The sequence below is a fragment of the Panthera tigris genome, chromosome C2 (assembly GCF_018350195.1).
Source record: "Panthera tigris isolate Pti1 chromosome C2, P.tigris_Pti1_mat1.1, whole genome shotgun sequence".
In the NCBI taxonomy this organism is placed as follows: Eukaryota; Metazoa; Chordata; class Mammalia; order Carnivora; family Felidae; genus Panthera; species Panthera tigris.
In genome coordinates this window covers 32,861,634-32,876,069 of record NC_056668.1, presented here as the reverse complement: position 1 = coordinate 32,876,069, position 14,436 = coordinate 32,861,634, and the positions used below count along the sequence as shown (strand labels likewise).

The 14,436-nt window shown below is 36.4% G+C and overlaps 1 non-coding gene across 1 annotated transcript; it reads left to right on the top strand.

The window, feature by feature from the left end:
- Positions 1-1,152: 1,152 nt before the first annotated feature.
- Positions 1,153-1,309, top strand: LOC122230897. Its single transcript, XR_006207964.1, has one exon. It is a non-coding gene; the product is annotated as a U1 spliceosomal RNA (small nuclear RNA).
- Positions 1,310-14,436: the final 13,127 nt, after the last annotated feature.

The following is a 14,436-nucleotide window of genomic DNA, read 5'->3' as shown; positions in this document are numbered from 1 at the left end:
TCTTTTTTTCCCTACCCTAAGCTCATCCATCTGTAAAATTCTCATTCTTTTACTAAATTCTCAAATGACTCAAAAGCTTGTGCCAGATACCTAATGGGCATATGGGAGCATGTGACTCCAGGACCCTCGTGTAAGCTTTACTAAGCGTAATTCCATTCTCCTCTGCTTACATATCCAGTTTGTGAGGGGTTCAATACTAGGTTTAATAAGTGAGTAGTATGTAGTATGTTATAGAGCAGGCCTCAGTTAGCAGTCACATATAAGTCCTAATATTTTCTTTAATGTATATACATGTGAGTAAACTACATAGTAATCTACTTGAGTCCAGGTACTAAATTTTACTCATAGTTAGTACAATGGATATCAGATATTTGTTCTGTGAATGTACCAAAGAATGGATCAAACAGGAGCGCCTGGGTGACTCAGTACAATGAGCGTCAGACTTGGGCTCAGGTCATGATCTCCCAGTCCGTGGGTTCGAGCCCTGAGTTGGGCTCTGAGCTGTCAGCACGAGCCTGGAGCCTGCTTTAGATTGTGTCTCCCTCTTTCTCTGCCCCTCCCCCACTCGTTCTCTCTCATGCTCTCTCTCTCTCTCTCTCAAAAATAAATAAATATTTTAAAAAAAGAACGGATGAAACAATTGATAGATTTCCTAAAAGTTAGTTTGTCCAAGGCAAATGATTTTCTAAAGGGCAAAAGTGTCCTGTCTGTTTCTCAAGGATAAAAGAATGTAAAAAAAGAATTTACTGATTATCCATTTCCACTAAAATTTTAAGTTTGTATCCTATGGGTGTTGTTCCACTTAAATAAAATTTCTGTATCTCAGTGTCTAGGGGAAACCACTAATTGTTTTTTGTTTGTTTGTTTGTTTGTTTGTTTCCTTTCCCTTTTCCCTACCTTATTTATTAAACCAAGACCACACCTCTGGGAGAGAACAATCAACCTATTTTGGAATCAGAATTTGCATTGACTGTAATGAATATTCTGATCAAGCCCCAAATTGAGGTCTGAACGAGGGCACCATACTGAGGCTTCTCTATTTCACTGCTCAATTGCATTGTTATAGATGCCCTTTACATAACATAAAACATCAAGTCTGGTTAAGGAGCACTTTAATCAGAACAATATTTCATTAAAAAGGGAAAAAAAAAGATAATTACCTGGGAGAGAAAAATACCATGATCAGGAAGGTGGTTTTCCCAGGGTGAGGCTTATCCATGCACTTTGCATGTTCAGTGTAATTTCCCCAATTATGGGAAACTCAACCATAGGATATATAATAGTGGGAGACTGTTGGTACTTTCCCCTGATAGTTTTGGTTCACAAATGTCACAGTCTATAATTTGCTTCCAGGTATTTGTAAGTTAGGTTTGGCCCTGTTTTTGCATGTAGACATTTTCAGTGTAGTAACTTTGCATTGTTACTATGCTGTGCTAATTATGACAACATTTTCTCTCCTTCCAAGATTCTTTTGTTTTGTTTTTTATGTTTGTTTATTTTTGAGAGAGACAGAGCACGACCTGGAGAAGGGCAGAGAGAGACATAGAATCTGAAGCAGGCTTCAGGCTCTGAGCTGTCAGCACAGAGTCCCATGTGGGGCTCAAACCCACGAACTGTGAGATCGTGACCTGGACCAAAATTGGATGCTTAACCCACTGAGCCACCCAGGTGCCCCTTTCCTTCCAAGATTGTAGTCATTCTGTGTGATTTATACTTATGTTTATGTCTACCTCTTGTGTTTGATTTTTGTCTTGGCAGGATTTATCCTTTTCTCCAGTGTTTAAAATCTTTTAAAAGGCTTCCTTCCTGCTTTGTAAGGTGGCAAAATCACCTCCAAAAATCTGGCCCTGCATTTTAAACTGCACTCAACACTATTCTCAACACTATTCTCAACACTATTCCTACCTTTGCCACTTTACTGCTGAATTTTTTTCAAGTTTTCATCTTGCTTAGTATGGTCCTTGACCAGCAACTTCAGCATCACCTAGCACTGTGGGAGTGTGCTAAGAATGCAGCATCCGAAATCTTGCCATTTGCAACCACATGGATGGAACTGGAGGGTATTATGCTAAATGAAATAAGTCCATCAGGGAAAAACAGATATCATAAGATTTCAGTCATATGTCAAATTTGAGAAACTTAACAGAAGACCATAGGGTAAGGGAAGGAAAAATAAGTTACAGAGAGGGAGACAAACCATAAAGAGACTCTTAAATACAGAGAACAAAGTGAGGGTTGACGGGAGCATGGTGTTCGGGGTGGTGGGAGAAGTGGGTGATGAGCATTGGGGAGGGCACTTGTTGAGATGAGCATTGAGTGTTGTATGTAAGTGATGAATCATGGGTATCCACTCCTGAAGCCAAGATTATACTGTATGTTAGCTAACTTGGCAATAAATCAAAAAAAAAAAAAAAAAATGCAGCATGTTAGGCCTCACCTTTGCAAAATCTACCTAAATCAGAATCAGCAGTTTAACAACATTCTCAATTGATCTTATTTGCAATAAAGTTTGAGGGGAAAGAATAGGAAAAAAAAAAAAAAAAAAACAACAACAAACCACTAATACAAAAATATCTTCCCAATGTAATGATTGGAGTAAATTTTTTTGTGTCTACGGACAAAAATCTACTTAATTATTTTTTTAAGTTTATTTATTTATTTTAGGGGATGGAGAGGCAGAGTAAGAGAAAGACAGAGAATCCCAGGCAGACTCCACACTGTTAGCACATAGCCTGAAGCGAGGCGTGAACCCACTAACTGTCATGGCCTGAACCAAAACCAAGAGTCAGACACTTAACAAACTAAGCCACCCAGGCACCCCGTCCTTAATTACTTTTTCAAAATAACTCTGTCCTTAATTTCTTTTCACTCTTCTATCCTTATTAAATCATGTTTAAATAATTTTTACTAAAATTTATATTCTACATTTCCTAGACTGTTAGCTCCTTGAGGGGGTTGACAAAGGACTTTATAACTCACAAAGCACCATGCAGAGAGTTAACTATAAAAAAAATCCTGAAGTGAGATAAATTGCCGGTTGCCCTTAGGAGTCTGAAGAAATTGCAGAAAACCTATTGCATTTAAATAACTGTCTGCCTGTAATCCACCTCAGTAATAGAATGGAGATTTTCAGGGAGAGGCAGAGGGAAAAGGAGCCTGTTTTTGATAAGAGGAGATGATTCTCATAGGGTAGAAATCTATCATGAGCACTTTTCTGCTCCCTGCTTTGGTTTCTGCTAAAAGAAATTGGTAGCAGGAAACTCAGACACAGGAAATTGAAGAAGCAATGCTATAATAATCACTTTGATTGGGGATGACAGAGGCACAAAAATAGCAGGACTGTGAACAGTAAATGAAGCTAGGGAGACAGGAATAGATGCCACAGCACTGGAGCAAAGCGTAAGTATCCCAGGATGACTTATTAAAGAACATATGTATCAAAGCTGGATTGGGACAAGTTGGTTATAATGTTAGAATCACAAGGGTATTAAGTCATAATATTTTGAGGTTTTTAAAAAATCATTTTGTGATTAGTTAACCCATATTTATTGTTAGAGGTGTCAGGAATAATTTTCGTTTCAATTAAAGAAAAAGTTTTGTGCGCTGTTTTTGTCTAACATCTGATTAAGAAAAGTAGGTGGTTCAGGGGCACCAGGGTGGCTTGGTTGGTTAAACATCTGACTCTTAGTTTCCTCTCAGGTCATGATCTCATGGTTCATGGGATTGAGTCTCATGTCTGGCTCTGTGCTGACAGCACGGAGCCTGCTTGGGATTTTCTCTCCCTCTCCCTGCCCCTTCCCTCCCTGTGCTCTCTATCTCCCAAAATAAATAGATAAACATAAAAAAAAAAAAAAAGGAAAAGGAAAAGCAGGTGATTTAAACCTGTGAGTTTAGTTTGTGCATTTTTTAATGTTTGTTTGTTTGTTCATATTTATTTTTAGATAGATAAAGAGTGAGAGAAAGAAACAGAGGGGCAGGTGCAGAGAGAGAGGGAGAGAGACAATCCCAAGCAGGCTCCATGCTGTCAGTGCAGAGCCTGATGTGGGGCTCAATCTCACTAACCCAAACTCACTAACCCATGAGATCATGACCTGAGTTGAAATCAAGTGTTGGATGCTTAATTGACTCAGCACCCAGGTGCCTGGGTTTGTGCATTTTAAACACATTGCTGTAACTACCTTTTTTTTTTTTTAGAATGTTTAAAAACCTTTATATATACATATATGTGTGTGTGCGTGTGTGTGTATACAAATTTTTTAAATTTTTTAAGGTTTATTTATTTTTGAGATAAAGAGAGAGAGAGAGTGCAAATGGGATAGGGGCAGAGAGAGAGGGAGACACAGAATCTGAAGGAGGCTCCAGGCTCTGAGCTGTCAGCACAGAACCTGATGCAGGCTCAAACTCACGAACCCTGAGATCATGACTTGAGCCGAAGTCAGATCCTTAATCGACTGAGCCACCCAGGTACTCCTAAATCTTTTTATATATTAAATGGTAATAATTTTCTTCACAGTTTTCCTTCCTCAGCTTGAACCACTAAAGTGACAACAGTAATTTCATATTTATAAAGGTATCTGCTAAGCCAATTGAAATAATTCATTATATATAACTAACAATATATTCTGTAATATATGTATAAATATATTCTTATAATATTTGAAGAATACAAGTAAGATGCATTTGTTATATACTTAGCATATTTTATTGAAAAGAAAAGAAAAAAAAAACTCCAGAGATTCACAGTGATTAAAAACGAGTACACAAATTTTCAGACATAGTAGGTGGGACTAGTTCAAAAATATCTTACAATTTCCTCTTGAACTATCTTAGATAACATATTGCTCTTTTGTACACAGGAAATGTAAGGATTCCCTGTTCTAAATGATGATTAAAGAAACCTTGAACTAGAAAGGGTAAGCAATTTTAGTTGCAAAAAATTAATGATGCAAAACATGACTGCTAGTGGTATAGGGTTTGAATTTGCTAACCAATATTTTAAAGGGATTTTATGGTTTTTTTGCTATTGTGATCTGTGGAGTACTTTTCCTTCCTTTACTTGACTTCATTAGTCTTCCAATATATAATTAGTGTCTTTTCTTTCACTGGGCTCCTGAGCGGCTGCAAAGTGTAGGGTTTCTAATGCAAATGCCATGGAGGCTCTTGGAAGGCATGTGAGGCCTCCAGTCAAGGAACAGGGCTGGAACACAGGCTTGCCTCACATGGGTCCCCAGACCACGAATCACTCATTTGGAACTAAAAAGATACTGTTATTTTCTTTGGAAAACCAGACTCATCTTACAATTCTAAGCAGCACAAAACTACTTGAAAAGCATTCTTTCCTAGCCAATCCCATGCATTTTCACTTGGAAATTTACGTCTAAGAAAACAGTTTAGATATATTAACTGTGATTGGGTCCACAAAGTTTCATCTCCAGGAACAATAGTCAGCATCTGCTCTGGAAAAGCCCTTATCAGAGAATGGATCTTGAGGCCAGTAACATTTTCACAGTAACAACACCAAAAATGGGAAGGACCCAAAGATGGTGGCTTTTTTATCAACATTATTATTAATATTATTATTATTATTATTAATATAAAATTATTTATTTTGTTCTTCCAAATAAAAACCTTTGGAAAACTACCATCTTTTTCCTCTATCAATTATTTTTTCAGGAAAGGACAATATTAACTGACAAATTTCGTGAGAAAATAATTTTTTAATGTTTATTTTTGAGAGAGAGAGAGAAAGAGAGAGAGAGGGAGATAGTGAGCAGGGGAGGGGCAGAGAGAGAGGGAGACACAGATCTGAAGCAGGCTCCAGGTTCTGAGCTGTCAGCACAGAGCCTGACACGGGGCTCGAACTCACACACCGTGAGATCATGGCCTGAGCCAAAGTCGCTTAACTGACTAAGGCACCCAGGTGCCCCAAGTGAGAAAATAATCTTAACTATTCTTATTAACACGGATTTAGCTTATGAAAACTTACTTCATTTTTTAATGTTTATGTCGAATTATCTTACCTCTGTCAGGTAAAATTGCTATCTTAAATCTAACATGTGTCAGGAAGTGAAGACTCGCAAAAATGCAAGGGGTTTTCTAAGATTGCAGAGAGCCTCGTGTTTCTGTTGCAAGGTCCTGAAACCATCAATACAACTGAAAAATCAAGCGATTAAACAAACTTCAGTGAAAGAGTACCTGTATATTCAGTACAGATCTAACTATTTTTGTAATATTTGAGGAATACAGTCAAAATACATTTGTTATATATTTGGGGTGTGTGTGTGTGTGTGTGTGTGTGTGTGTGTGTATTTAGTGTATATATATATTTAATATATTATATTTGGGAAGAAAAGCTAAAAACATAGAAGACATACAACGATTAAAGAATGAATACATGAGGGGCCCCTGGGTAGCTGCTGATTAAGTGCCTGACTCTTGATTTTAGCTCAGGTCATAATCTTGTGGTCCTAGGATAGAGCCGCACGGAGGCTCTGCACTGACAAGGTGAAGCCTACTGGGATACTCTGTCTCCCTCTCTGTCTGCTCTTCCCCTTCTTGTGTGTGTGTGCCTGCTCTCTCTCTCTCAAAATAAATAAATAAACATTAAAAAAATAAAGAGTGAATATACAAGCAAACATGAGAAGCAGTACATGTTGGGGAGGATGTGGAGAAATGGGAACCCTCTTGCACTGTTGGTAGGAATGCAAAGTGGTGCAGCCACTCTGGAAAACAGTGTGGAGGTTCCTCAAAAATTTTAAAAGAGAACTAACCTACAATCCAGGAATGATACCTCTAGGTATTTACCCAAAAAAAATAGAGAAACACTAATTCAAAGGGATACATGCATTTCTATTTTTATTGCAGCATTATTTACAATAGCCAAACTATGAAAGCATCCCTAGCATCCATTGAGATAAATGGATAAAGAAAATGTACAATATATATTTATTATATTATATTATATTATATTATATTATATTATATTATATTATATTTATATATACATATGTACATGTGTGTGTGTGTGTGTGTATATATATATATATATATATATATATATATATATATATATAAAGAATGAAATCTTGCCATTTGTACCAACATGGAGAGCTAGAGAGTATAATGCTAAGTGAAATAATTCAGTCAGTAAAAGACAAATACTATATGTGATCTCACTTATATGTGGAATTTAAGAAACAAGACAAATGAGCAAAGGAAAAAAGAGAGAGAGAGAGAAGAGAGGCAGAGAGAGAGAGACAAACTAAGAAACAGACTCTTAACTATACAGAACAAACTGATGGTTACCAGAGAAGAACGGCTGGGGGGATGGGTCAAATAAGGCATAGGGATTAAAGAGCACACTTATCATGATGAGATAAAATAAAATGATTTAAAAAAAGAAAAAAATTAAAATAATAAAAATAAAATATTACTGGCAAAATAAAGAACAAAAGACACTTTTACTCAGGAAATTCCAAAGAATTTAGGAACTCTATGTCGGGAACTCTGTGTAGGGTCAAAGACCAAATACTGGAACAAAAGAGTTTTTATCACTTAGGTATCCAAAAGGGTTTGGGAGCTCTGTGCCCAGAACGGGAGCAGAGACTAACAGACGTATTTTCTATTACCTCACTGCGGCATGTCCCAGGAAGTAGAGTTTGCACACGCACACTAAGAAGAATAAATATGTGGGCAATGTTGGGCAGATCCAGGTGGTAGGTGGGAAAAGTCCTGCCCTCATGACAGATCAAAACAAAAGGCAACCGCCCTGTGGTTTGGTGACGGAGATGATGGAACAGGAGCAATGGATTTATTACGGGAGCCTAAAATCTACAGAGGTACTTAATTCAGGATGATATTATGCTCCCCAGTAAGTCCCGAAGGAAGAAGTGGTGTAGGCTCCCCCAAGATGTGAAGTAGAATGAATTCCAGAAAGAAAAGACCTCAGTAAATGCCTGAAGCCATGGAAGAGCAACGTATATTTGAGGAAAGTAGATGCGGTGTTTCCTGGTGTCTCGTAGGAATTAAAACGCTTATAACTGGAAGGCCTTTAAGAGAATTTGGCAGATTAAAACTTTGGGTGGTCTACTCAAGTCAATGCCAGGTCAGGCCAGCACCTACAAACTTGATTGCCTGTCAGGTTTTCCTTTCCTTATTTAGGGGGAGGGAGTGTATGTTTTATCCTCCTCACAACGCTGTGAGAAATCTAATTAAAAGTAGTTGATTTTTTAACTATGATATTAAGAAAAAAACCTAGCGAGCCCTTAAAGATTATAGAAACAGCTTGTAGGAAGCTATGACTACTTTTGCTTTATAGACACCCTCATGAACCATACCCTTATCAGTAAACTGCTCAGTTCTGGATCCAGCCTCCCCCAAAATTACAGAAAACATACAGAGATAACAAATAAGTATTTAAGAACTAGAGGCATATGGTTTTTTGAGGAAAGACCTTAGGAAACAAAATAGTTTACTAGTATTTCTTCCTCTCACATGTCTCAAAGCTTTCTTCTCGGTTGACAACACATAGGAGCAGAATAAGATATCATTGAGATGTTTGGCCCCAGCAAGAGGGAGGATCAGCATTCTCCTTGGGGCACCTTCTATCTAATGACATTCTGTATATATGACGGCACATCTTAACTTCCTTGGTCCCTTCAGTTGTCTCTATAGATTGCGGGATGCCCTTTCATGGGGAGACGGCACGTGACTAAAGGTCAACACGGAGTTATTTACTACGTGAGAATGATCTAGAAGGAATAAAAATGGCATTGACATAAATGCCACAAGGGATAATTCTATAAAAGGATTAGATCAGCGAACTCCATCAGTAACAGGAAAGATAACAGGCAACTGCAAAGTTAGGTACTCTGGTTACCTTAAATAGTATTTGCTTGGCTATGAATACTCTGAAAAAAAATATTGCTCTAAAAATAATGAAACATCCTCCCCATTTGTAAATGTTTTGCCAGCTTTAAAATGTAAATGTAAAAGAAATAAGCTAAATGATTTCAAAGACAGCTCTAAAATGTTTGATAGTCCTTTAAAGAACACTGGAATATATCATACCTATTATACTGATTTTTTTTTTTTTTTACACCACAGATCTCTGTGGGTAAGTAGATTTGTTATGAGTTTGTGAATATGTGTGCCTACCTATTGACTGTCTATCTATATAGAAGATTCTATTATAATTATGGATTGATGTTACAAAAAACTTCCCTTTTACATTTAATGTAAAATAGAGATTCTCGTGTGTCTCCCTCCTTTCCTTTTTATTGATTCATTTTATGGTTAAATCCTCCAAAGGACAATAAATGACAACCAAATTGATTTTTAGTTTCAAATCTGTTAAATAAAACATCTGGCACCATGTGCAACTGCCAGTGTTTTGGGAAATTTCTGCTGTTTTAGAGGTCATTGCAGGTACCAGGTAACATATTAAACCAAGCTTGTGGAAAAATGTTAAGTACATTATATACTTTTCCCAGGATTTCTTTTCTGAGTCCAGCTTGCTTCCTGTCTTGTTTTGTTTACCCTCTTCTCCCACACCCCCAAATAGCTGTGCTTCAATCAAAGCACTCAAGCTCTGGCCCTGAGTTTCTTCCCTGGCTAATTATGGTGACTTAGCAAAAAATGACAACAAAAGAAAGTGACTAAAATATGGAAGAAAAAAAAATAATTGCTGCTTTGTGATGTATCCTACACCTAATTACATGAGACTATTAAAACTTGGTAACAGGATTCACGCCATCAACATCTGCAGTCACATTATCTTTGTAACAGAATAGAATGTCACATAACTGAGGTTCGTGGTAATGACCCTGAGACATCAGGAAATCATTAAATTATCTTCTGTCTTCTCTGTTGAAAAAGCAGGAAATCATAGAGTGCAAGTTATACTTTTTTTTTTTTTAGGCCACTATTTTAGTACTTGATTCTGTGTCATGAGATGTAAATATTTTCTACTATTATGGATTTTTAAGCTCACATTGTGTTATTAAGCCATTGTACTTGCAAGTTCTTGGAAGTATATTTGGTAAAACTTTCTGGTTATTAGTATTGTGAAGGATATTTGCAAATTCTGTGTAATTTATATCATTAAAAATTGTGGAATTTCTAACATATCACAGTTTTCTTCTTTTAAGGTGATTCATTTTGAAAGAAAGATAGAGCAGGGGAAGGGCAGAGAGGGAGGGAGACAGAGAATTCCAAGCAGGCTCAGTGCTGTCAGTGAGAAGCCTTATGAGGGGTGCAATCTCACCAATCGTGAGTTTATGACCTGAGCCAAAATCAAGAGTCAGTCGCTTAACCGGGGTCACCCAGGAGCCCCACACATATCAGAGTTTTTAACGATGTGAATACCCCTAGTTATTGACTTGCAAAGGTTCCCTTTGCAGATAATAGTAGATAAGCCACATTTGCTCCTGCGTTCAGCAGGCATTCATTGAGCACCTTTTATGTTCTAGGAACTAAAAATAATAGGTTTTAAAGACAAATAAGTCAGACACGGGCCTATATGAACAATTCTCAAATCCCTGGAATGATGGTAGGGGAAGGTGCTAGCAAGGAGATACACATTTAAAATAAAATATGAAAAGAGCTCAGGAAAACCCTTAAGTTGTGTGTGACAATTGTAAACTAAGTTGCAATGCTACTTAAAAAATGTTTGCTGATGAATTAAACCTGACTGAAAACAATCAGTCTTAAATAACCTTCAGAATAGTAAACACTTCCATAGTTCTCAATTAAATATCCTTTTCCTCTATTGTGGATTTGTCCTACTCACTTGTTCAGAGTTACCAAGAATATTGAAATCTGGCACATCTGGGTGGCTCAGCCAGTTAAGTGTCCCACTCTTGATCTCTGCTCAGGTCACAATCTCCTATTTTGTGGGATAGAGCCCAATGTCAGGCTCTGAGCTGACATCATGGGACCTGCTTGGGATTCTGTCTCCCTCCCTCTCTCTCTCCCTTCACCTCCCCTGCTCACAAGTGCTCACGCATTCTCTCTCTCTTAAAATAAATAAGTAAACTTAAAAAAAGAAGAATATTGAAATCTAGTATATAACTCTAAAGTTAAAATACTGTATGTCCTTTTCTAGTATTTCGTATATGATTGACAATAACATTATAACAAGGTATTTAAATTTTTGTTATATAAGTTTATGGCAGAAATGGCAACAATAAAGTGTTCAAGAAAGTACTTTAATGTATTTTATTTGTTGATTTATTTTGTCAATGCTAAATATATTCCATATTAACAAACGAGAATCATTAGGGCACACCATCCATCACACAATTTCCCACTTACGGAAAAGCAAATACGCTACTCAAAAATCATTTAATGCTTTAAGAATTGACATTAATTTAGATGGTGTTTACATATACAACTTTTTCTGGTTCCATCTATTTAGTTTAAATCTATTTTTTAGAATATTCATTACTGAAAGGATATTTGATAACATATCCTTTGGAGACATTGTTATGTGGAGTAACACTTCTAAAACTACTTTACATATACATAAACTTTAAAAACACACTGAAAGTTAATCATAGGTCAAGTAACTTTCCATTTAATTGCTAATTAAAACTTGGAATGGAAACTAAAAAGCTTCATTTCGTGCTGCTTTCCAATAATTGCCATTAATATGATTATATTCTTGTTTAAAGCTTATCTAAATTAGCTCATTAGCCAGCATGGTTACTTATACACCTCAAAGAATGAAAAAAAATCAATTTCATCACATTTTTATACTGATCTCAGGGAACATGGCTGGTGTATTCATTACCATCTGTGTCCATAGCCCTGTACAGTATGGCATATGTGTCAAACCAATTACTATGCAAATCCCAAGATCATCCCAGCATTAATTCCCCAGTGATTCTGAAATCTTCGCTAGTTTAAATAATCACAAAGAAAAATTGTATTCTTGGAATTAGTAATACATATTTTGTCCAAGTTGGGATTCACAGGAAACTAAGTTTCTTTAAAACAGACATATTTTTAAGTAGGACTGTACATTTTAACTTTTTCTAAATTAAGCAATATAAAATATAGAAAATGTGCTAAGTGGTCTACTATATTAAAAACATTAATTTATAGAGGTAGTTACAATAGTAACTAAGGAAACAGTACTGTAAAAATATTATTGTCAGTATTCTCTCAACGAGGACTAGAACTTCCTTGATAGGTAATGTGCAGTTTTATTTTATATTGATAAATATGTTAGAATAACTTGAAGCAAACTTTATACTCTCCCCTTTTTAATACTAAGTAAAGGTAGACTCTCCCATTTGCCCAATTTCATTTCTTTATATCTTAAGTTCTTGTTGATTTTTGACTCATTCCATTCAAATTCCCAGATGTAAACTGCAACATGGTTTTTCAGCCTGTTATTTTCTCAATTTCTTTTGTCCTTAAAGCAAAACTATTTTTCCTTTGAGTTCAAAAATATTTTAAGTTGATTTGTGGCATGATCCTGGTAACTTTTATTTTTCTTTAGGTTGTCTATAGCAGGTGCCTTTATTTATAAAGTGCTGCACTAACTAGGTGCTTTGTACATAAGTAAGACAGATCCTTTAGGACTGTATTCTTACCATGCAAATAGGCAAATATTCCAGTATATTAGAGCTTCCATTTTATCTATGAAATTTCTGTCATCAACATACCAAAAGTGCATTTCCAACTGCTGAGATTCATTATTTCAACCATTCAACTTTTAATGAGCACTATTCTAGCTATTTAGAAATCCCTTCATGAAGCTTACAATTTAATGGCGAAACAGGTAAAACCAAACAATAAAGAAATAAGTATGGAAATTCCATGATGGCTTTTTATGGGGTAACAGTAAGTGCCCTGAAGAAAGGTTAAGCAGAAGACATTTTTTATAAGTGAGCGTCTTTTAGATCAAATAATTGGAGGCTTATTCCTTACACACAAATGTCTGATCACATTAAAAGGTGAAAAAATTGGGCTGCCTGGGTGGCTCAGTCGGTTAAGCGTCCGACTTCAGCTCAGGTCATGATCTCACACTCCATGAGTTCAAACCACACGTCGGGCTCTGTGCTGATAGCGCAGAGCTTGGAACCTGCTTCAGATTCTGTGTCTCCCTCTCTCTCTGTCCCTCTCCTGCTCATGCTCTGTCTCTCTCTGCCTCAAAAATAAATAAAAAACATATAAAAATTTTTTTAAGTCAAAACATTTATAGGCCATTATTTTTTCTTTGCCTTTGTGAATTTGTTATTAATAAAAATCATATTTTTAAAGTCAATTGTATGTTCTTCAGTATTCTTTGTAAATTCTGTAATGTTTCTTATTAAAATATATGTTCAACTTAAATCACAGTTAAGTTGTGTACCACAACTTTTAGATTAAATTCCAATGTCTTTGCAATGGTGTTTACAATAGTTTCTGTAACTACTATGTCATTATATCTAAAATAGCAATCTTGTCATATTCTAAGCCAATACATTGCTATATAGCACTTATAGCTACCTGATATTACATACCTCTTGTTACCCCTTCTGTCAAAATACACACTCTGCTGAGCCAGGAACATAGTCCTATTTATTGCTATTTCCTCACTGCTTAGCACATAGTAGGCAAGTAATAAATATTTGCTGAATAAAAGAATTAAGGAATAAAGGTTCAATGACTTTGAAACCACTATCATTCCTTCTTTCCTCTTCTGCTGTAGTCTTAGGTGCCCATTTTAAATCTCCTTTTGTATCAGTCAGCTCAACCTGTCGTAACAAATTACCACAGAGTGGCTTAAACAACAGAAATTTATTTTCTCACAGTTCTGGAGACTAGCTGTCTGAGATCAGTGTTCCAGCATGGTCGAGTTCTGGCTGTGTCCCCCCCATGGTGGAGAGAGGAACTCTCTAGCATCCCTTTAATTTTAAGGATACTAATCCTTTAAAGGCCCCACCATTATGACTTCATTTAGCCTTAATTTTCTTCCTTCTAGGCCCTATCCCAAATACAGGCACTGGATGTGAGGGCTTCAACATACAAATCTGGAGGGGTGGACACTGACAATTTAGCCCACAGAACACTTTAATATATTATTTAGGCTGAAAATAACCCATATTACTATTGTTAATAATTTAAAGACGTTTCTCCAAATAGTAATTAGAATCTATTATACTTAAACAAATTTTTTAAAATCAAACACTTATTTTTATGGTATTTTTAAAGCAGTTACTGACAAATATAACCTATTCTTTTTTTTTTTTTTAACGTTTATTTATTTTTGAGACAGGGAGAGACAGAGCATGAACGGGGGAGGGTCAGAGAGAGAGGGAGACACAGAATCTGAAACAGGCTCCAGGCTCTGAGCCATCAGCACAGAGCCCGATGCGGGGCTCGAACTCACAGACCGCAAGATCATGACCTGAGCCAAAGTCGGAAGCTTAACCGACTGAGCCACCC